Raw genomic sequence first — 8,166 nt, 5'->3', positions numbered from 1 at the left:
AAATCATCCGAAGTTCAAATATAGCAACTTCACAATTAGGATCATACCTAACTTTTGTACTCCTCATTCTTGCTGGTATATCAACACCAGGAATAGCTTCAGGATCTAACTCTTCTGTGCTATCTTCACTATCAGCCTCTGAACTATCAATAAACTGCTCATCCCCGCCTAATTTTCCTACATATCTTGAAGCCTTGTTTCTTCCAATATCCTCAAATCCTCTGTCAATACCTGCTTCTCCTAGTGGTATCTCCTCTGTTGCAATTGGTTTTTTCCTCTGTTTACCCTGCCTCATGCTCCTCATTTCAGCCCTTAAAGATCTCAATTCATCATCAACCTCTGAATCATCTTCTTCAGGAAGAACATCTGCTTGTGAGTCACTACTCTCAATAACTGATTGCACTCCATTTTCATCAACATTATGGTCTGGTTCAGCAACATTTAAAGTTGGTTCAGCAGCATTGTGAGTTGGTTCAACATCATTCAAAGTTGGTTCAGAAGCATTGTGAGTTGGTTCAGCATCATTCAAAGTTGGTTCAGCAGCATTGTGAGTTGGTTCAGCAGGCGGCTCAATAGGTTCTTCAGTATTTATATTACTCCCAGGTGTTGCCCTAGCTTTAAATTGATCATTACCACCACCACCTACTTCTGTCCCACATAAAAGACCAACTACGTCTTCGAGTACTTCAGGCTGACTCACCCCATGACGCAACAAAACATCCAAAATATCACCATGTTTTAAATCTTTCACAAATTCATATAATTGATAATACTTTGATAAATTCACCATTTTTTTTCTTTTAACAATAAAACCCTTCGATAGTTGCATACCCAAGATCTTTAGCATAAGAAGACGACTCGACAATACTAGAATGGTCTTTATCGATAGCAACACCAAAGGCATCTAATTCCCCTTTGTATATTGGGGCAGGTTGTTCGATAAATGTACCCCGTGGTGAAAACAAGTTAAAATATAGTCATCCATAATATTCCTTTACATAAGACGACAAGGGACCAACACAAAGGAAAACTCCAAATAAACCCTAGCTTTATCAATAACTTAAACGAAAAAAGCCCTAACTGTAGTAATAGAAAATAAGGAGAGATCGGACCTTGTCGTGAGAAATCAGTAGAAATACTAGATTCCAACACCATTGACGGAAAGAAGAAGAAGCTTAGTAACTGTGGTTTCTTTCTTTGTTTTCATTGATGGTAAAAGGAACAAGGTTAATTTGTTTAGATCGTTTGTGTAGGGCTGTTTATAGGGCTGTTTATTTGTGTATTTAGTGGAAATATGAGGTGGACGGTGAGGTGGACAGTTAAATGATGTGGCACGATTTATAATGGTTATTTGTTCCACATAGACAGAGATTGCAGAACACGCACTTGATGAATTAATAAGCCTGCACAAAACGTGTCTAATTGGTATAATAAATGCCTAAGAAATGAGTTCAGATGGAAAGAGGCCTAGTTTAAGTGTCTAAGTGAAAAATGGTGCCAACTTTAGATGTCTCCGTATGTGTTCCGCCTTTGAAAAACAATAATTTGTACAGTCGTTCTTCAGTCCCATCTCATTATCCAATTTACGTCTAATGATAGAATCATTCCTTTTTGCCCTCCTTGTTGAGCATACTTGTCAAATATATATTGCATTAGACAAAAGTGACTTCAGAACTAACAAGTTACTTAGTTACAGTTTAATGCAATAATTACTTGATTGCGTAAAGAAATTAGACAGGTATACCATTTATTATTCTTTTCGAAACTCCTTTTGTTGATACAAATTACCTAATTTATCATTGAAGATCAATAAACTCGATGAGTTACGTTATTTTGACATCATTTTCTGCTAATTTCTAAAAGGTACGAACTTTGTCGACACATTTTTGGAAGGGCCAAGAATTTTTTTTTCTCTAAAGACAAATAAGAACTAAAGAGCTTTTCCTCCGGAGATTTGGTTTTATAGTCAATGACAAGTGTTATTTTAGTTATATGATCTTTTTACCGAAGATAAGTAAAAAATGACAAAAGAGATGTGTAAATAATACTACATAAAAGATCTGTTGCATGTTCATTTTCTTATAGTCAAATCATCAGATGAGCGTAGGAGATAATCGAAAAGTTCATTGTTGACCAATAGGGAAATTTGGTTTGTAGTCAATTTCAAATATTATTTAGTTATATGATCCTTTTTATACAAGATACGAGAAAGTGAGACACCAAGTGTGTTAAGACCAGGTACTTTCATAACATTGGCACCTGCATGTGACTACGGAACCGTATGTGTTGTTGGTTTGGCTATGGCCATTGATGAGAAGTCTACTTCTGAAAAGTTCTTCTTGCAAAGGAATCCATTTATGGTAAAACCTATATCATGTACATATATAGAAAATTGAATAAGCAGCATGTTATAACAACAACAACGACATACCCAGTGTAGTTTTCACAAATGGAGTTGTAGACATCGAAATTTTGAGGGATCAAGTCCTAAGTTAAAAATACTACACGACTCTTGAAATCCTAGAAGTCTATTAGGGTTTCTTGGACCCTAAACCCTAACTCACACCTATATAAAGGGATACATATGCGTCTCAAAAATCCCCTAAACTCATGGGATATTCACAAAGAGATCAAAATATGGCCGGATACTCAAATATGTCCCCAAATATGGCCTGAAGTACTTCTTGACAATCAAATAGTTCAAGAAGCTGGAGATACAAATATATCTCCAGGAGGTTTGCATCATCCTACATTCGAGAAATACGCCGCTAAGGCCCTCGAATCACGTAGAATAAATCGGAGGGAAAATATTGTGACGACCCAAAGGAGTCATCACCTGTTTTCTTACTCATTCCGTGCTTTCGAAGCCTTGAAAACCTCATTTAGGGTTGCTTCGATTTGCGTGTGCAGTCCGGGCGCGTAGCCGGAAAGCTTAAATATGAATTCTGTGAGAAAAATGCAAAAATTTGATATTAAAATGAGTAAATTTGACTCCGGTCAATATTTTGGGTAAACGGACCCGGACCCCTGATTTGACGGTCCCGGAGGGTCCGTAGGAAAATATGGGACTTGGGCGTATGCCCAGAATCGAATTTCGAGGTCCCAAGCCCGAGTAATGAGTTTTTGAGTAAAATTGTTTTTTCTGAAATTTATGAAGAAAATTGAAATGAAAATTGGTTAGAACGTGTTGGTATCGGGCCCGTATTTTGGTTCTGGCGCCCGTTATAGGTCTTATATGTGATTTAAGATATTTCTCTAAAGTTTGGTTGAAATTGGACGTCGTTTGACGTGTTTCGGACTTAAAACTCTAAATTTGAAAGTTTATGAAGTTTGAAGAAAAACTAGTGATTTTGAGGCTTGATTCATTGTTTTGATGTTATTTTGGCAATTTGATCGCACGGTTAAGTTCGTAGGATGTTGTTGAGTTAGTGTATGTGTTTGGTTAGGAGCCCCGGGGGCTCGGGTGTGTTTCGGAGGTGTTTCGGACTTAGAAAGATTGCAGGTTTTTTTGGCTTCAGCAGTTGAAGGCCATTTGTTCTTCGCTTTCGCGACGCATCATCCGCGTTCGCGAAGCTCCCCAATTCCCTTCATCGCGTTCGCAGTATTAGTTTCGCGTTCGCGTAGGGTCAATTGACCCTGGGGGGGGGGGGGCTTAGCCTTCTTTCCTCTTCGCGTTCGCGTTTGCGGCCACGCGATCGCGTAGTTCCCAGAATTTCTTCATCGCGTCCGCGTGAAGTCCCACGCGTTCGCGTAGGCCAATTCCTGGACCCCCAGCTTTTTACTCTCCGCGTTCGCATCCTTCAGCTCGCGAACGCGATGGTCTGCCCAGTGTTACTCATCGCGAACGCGACCAGCCAGTCGCGAACGCGATGAGTAAATTTCGCCCAGTTATATTTTTAATTCCAGAACAGTAGCTACGGGTTTTTTCACAAGTTTTCACGAGCTCTTTCTTCTCCAAGGTCTTTAGGCGTCCATTGAAGCTCCCTTTCACCAAAACTTCTTGGGTTAGTAAATCTTAACTCGTTTTCTTCATTTTCCATCAATATTTATTGAATTCCTAAGCCTAAAACATGTAATTTAGGGTAGAAATTGGGGGAAATGGGTAGAGTTTGGGCTTTTTACTTTTTCTTGATTTAGACCTCGTTTTGGGGTCGAATTTGGAAACAAATTTTATATTCGGGCCCGTGGGGTAATGGGTGATATGAATTTGGTCCGAACCTTGTGTTTTGACCAAGCGGGCCCGGGGTCGATTTTTGGGATTTTGGGAAGAATGATGGAAAAGCTATAATTAGGCATTGGGTTTGATTTGTTTAGCCTATATTGATGTTATGAAGTCATTATTGTATAGATTTGATTGATTTGGAGCCGAATTCGAGAGGGAAAGCGGTTGTTGTGGATTAACTTGGCCGTGGAAGTTTGAGGTAAGTGTTTGGTCTAACCTTAGCTTGAGGGAATAGGTGTTGAGTCTTATTTGCTACTTGCTAAATGTCGAGTGCGATGTATAGGCATGGTGACGAGTATCTATACATTAGTGTCTAGCATGACCGTGAGTCTTTATATTGCGAATATTTGATTTTGTTGTATCTCTCATGCTTAATTGATGACTTCTATATGATATAAAGAGCATGTGAAAGAAATTGTGATCTATGAACTTCGAGGAGCATTGGCTCGAGTTGTGAAGTGAATTGTGAAGTAAAAGTGAGAAAGAGAAGAGATCATTATGTTGCCCCTTTGCCGGGCTATTGTTGAGTTGTGGTTCCCTTGCATTGTGTTCTTAATTGATACGGACGTTTAGGTTGATGATTCTTTGTGTTGGGTAAGTATTATGGTTATAGCTGAGATGGTTAGGTGTTGTAACAAGTTTGGTTATAGTTGAGGTAGTTAGGTGTTGTAACATGTTTGGTTATAGTTGAGGTAGTTAGGTGTTGTAACATGTTTGGTTATAGTTGAGGTAGTTAGGTTTTGTAACAAGTTTGGTTATAGCTGTTTGTCCCTTGCCGGGACGTAATTACCTATGCTGTCGAATTCATTGCCGGGGTAGTGTAGACCTTATTGATCCCTTGTAGGGACTCTTGTTATGGTTGTTGTTAATATTATATGTGGGTCGGTTTGCACGCTGCAACAATGCTAAATGATATGGATCGGGTTGTACGCCGCAACAATACTATATGTGGGTCGGGTTGCACGCTGCAACAATACTATATGTGGATCGGGTTGCACGCCGCAACAATGTATATTTGTGGATCGGGTTACACGCCGACGCAGCAACAATATTATATGTGGATCGGGTTGCACGCCGCAACAATGTATATTTGTGGATCGGGTTGCACGCCGCAACAATGCTAAATAATATGGATCGGGTTGCACGCCGCAACAGTGTAGTTATATATTGGGATCGGGTTGCGCGTCGCAACAATCACTGATACAAGTGTGTTTATTTTGGGATATTAGTTTCTTTTGTTCGCTGTAAATTCTAAGCTGCCCTTAGACTGTTACTCTGGATTTACTGTTAATACTTGTATACCCCCGCAGCATGTTTCCCCCTCCCACCTTTACTTGTTTATTCCTGCTTTACTTTCAGCTGTATATTACGCAACTGCACAGGTTTAATTGGTAGTCTGGTCCTAGCCTCGTCACTACTTCGCCGAGGTTAGGCTGGGCACTTACCAGCACCTGGGATCGGTTGTGTTGATACTACACTCTGTGCTCTTTTGCACAGATTCAGGTATTGGACAGCATCGGTAGTTGGAGGGCTTCCTTCAGTCCACCCGGAGACCCAAGGTAGACCTGCAGGCGTTCGCGGGCCCTGGCGTCTCCCTCTATTTTCATTCACTGTTTCATTATCTTTTGTTCAGAAATAGTTTATTGTATTTTTCTTCAAACCTTGTATGTAGTAAATCTTAGATAGTCTGTGACACTGTGACACCAGTTTTTGGGTAGAGGCATATGTTGTATTTCCGCATTTTTATTCAATTTCTTTAATTTAAGACTTCCGCTTAATTATTAAATTCCATCGTTTGCATGCGATTGCTGATTTTTGTTAAAAGAGGTAATGTGTTAATAAAAAAGGTAATTAAGGTTTGGCTTGCCTAGCTCCCACTAGTAGGCGCCATCACGACTCCCGAGGGTGGGAATTCCGGGTCGTGACAAGTTGGTATCAGAGCTCTAGGTTACATGGGTTTCACAGTTCACAGACAAGCTTAGTAGAGTCTGAGGGATCGGTACGGAGACGTCTTTATTTATCCCCCAGAGGCTACAGAGTTAGGAAAAGTTTCACTTCTATTCTTTCCTGTCACGCGATTTTGTTCTCTCAGTGCTAAATTGAAACCTTTACTCTTGTCTTTTCGCGAATGGCGAGGTCACGTACCGCTTTTTCAGCCGAACAGCAGCACAGACCGGTGGTAGATCAGCGACGTCTTCGGAGGCTTTGTGGAGGTTAGATAAGTTTCGCCAAGTTTTTCACTACTATATTCAGCGGTGCATCTACCGAGGGTCCCCAGGAATTATCTAGACAACTGTCATGAGGTTCTCGGGGACATGGGGATCGTGGAGACCAATGAGGTCGATTTTGCTACTTTCCGCTTATGTGGATCTGCCGAGACCTATTGGAAAGATTATTGATTGGCTATACCAACTAGGTCAACAGCTTCGACTTGAGGACAGTTCACGCAGCTATTTCTGGAGAAGATTCTCCCCATCATTCAGAGAGAGGCCCATCAGGGGCAGTTTGAGCGTCTCCAGCAGGGTTCTATGGCTGTTACTCAGTACGAGATCAGATTCATCGGCTTGTCTCGTCATGCTCTTATCATACTTCCCACTGTGAAAGAGAGTGAGGAGGTTCATTGAGGGACTCGTCCAGCACGCTCAGTTAGATGGAGGTGGAGGTAGAGGTATTAGAGGTGAAAGTAGAGATGCTAGAGGTGGAGGTAAAGGTATTAGAGGTGGAGGTGCAGGTATGGTTCTGGTTTGTGATAGAGGTGCTTCAGTGTTATTTAATCCTATTCTGCACTGTGTCTGGTCATGCCTAGTCATTCACTGAGTATTCCTGTTTATGTGTCTACACCGGTGAGTGATTCTATCGTGGTTGATTGAGTTCATCGTTCTTGTGTTGTGGTGATTGGGGGTCTCGAGACTCGTGTAGATTTGTTGCTCATGGTCGACTTCGATGTTATACTGGGGATGGACTAGTTATCCCCGTATCATGCTATTTTGGACTGCCATGCCAAGACCGTGACCTTAGCTTTACCGGATTTGCGCCGTTTAGAGTGGAGAGGGACTCCAGGCCACTCTACCCGCAGTGTTATTTCGTACGTGAAGGCTCGGCGTATGGTCGAGAAGGGGTGTTTGGCTTATTTGGCTTATGTGCGTGATTCCAGTGCTGAGGTTCCCTCTATTGATTCGGTGCCCGTGGTTCGTAAGTTTCCTGAGGTTTTCCCTTCAGATCTGCCAGGGATGCCACTCGACAGGGATATTGATTTCTGCATTGATTTGGCTCTGGGCACTCAGCCCATTTCTATTTCGCCATATCGCATGGCCCCGCCAGAGTTGAAAGAGTTGAAGGAGCAGTTGCAGGACTTGCTTGAGAAGGGTTTCATTAGACCCAGCGTTTCACCGTGGGGTGCGCCGGTGTTGTTTGTTAAGAAAAAGATGGTTCGATGAGAATGTGTATTGATTACCGGCAATTGATCAAGGTTACAATCAAGAATAAGTATCCACTACCGAGGATTGATGATTTGTTCGACCGGCTTCAGGGTGCCAAGGTATTTTCAAAGATTGATTTGAGATCTGGCTACCATCAGTTGAGGATTAGGGCATCCGATGTCCCTAAGACAGCTTTTTGCACTCGGTACGGGCATTGTGAGTTCTTGGTTATGTCATTCCGGTTGACAAATGCCCCAGCAGCTTTTATGGACTTGATGAACCGAGTGTTCAGGCCTTATTTGGACTCATTTGTGATAGTCTTCGTTGATGATATATTGATATACTCCCGCAGCCAGGAGGAGCACGAGCAGCACCTCAGAGTGGTTCTTCAGACTCTGAAGGATAGTCAGCTATATACAAAATTTTCGAAGTGTGAGTTTTGGTTGAGTTCAGTTGCATTCCTGGGTCATGTCGTATCAGCAGAGGGGTATCCAGGGTTGACCCCAGAAAGGGGTGCCCCGAGTT

This window comes from Nicotiana attenuata, unplaced genomic scaffold (assembly GCF_001879085.1).
Source record: "Nicotiana attenuata strain UT unplaced genomic scaffold, NIATTr2, whole genome shotgun sequence".
Taxonomy (NCBI): domain Eukaryota; kingdom Viridiplantae; phylum Streptophyta; class Magnoliopsida; order Solanales; family Solanaceae; genus Nicotiana; species Nicotiana attenuata.
The sequence above is the reverse complement of the archived record's forward strand: the minus strand, read 5'-3'. Positions refer to the sequence as shown.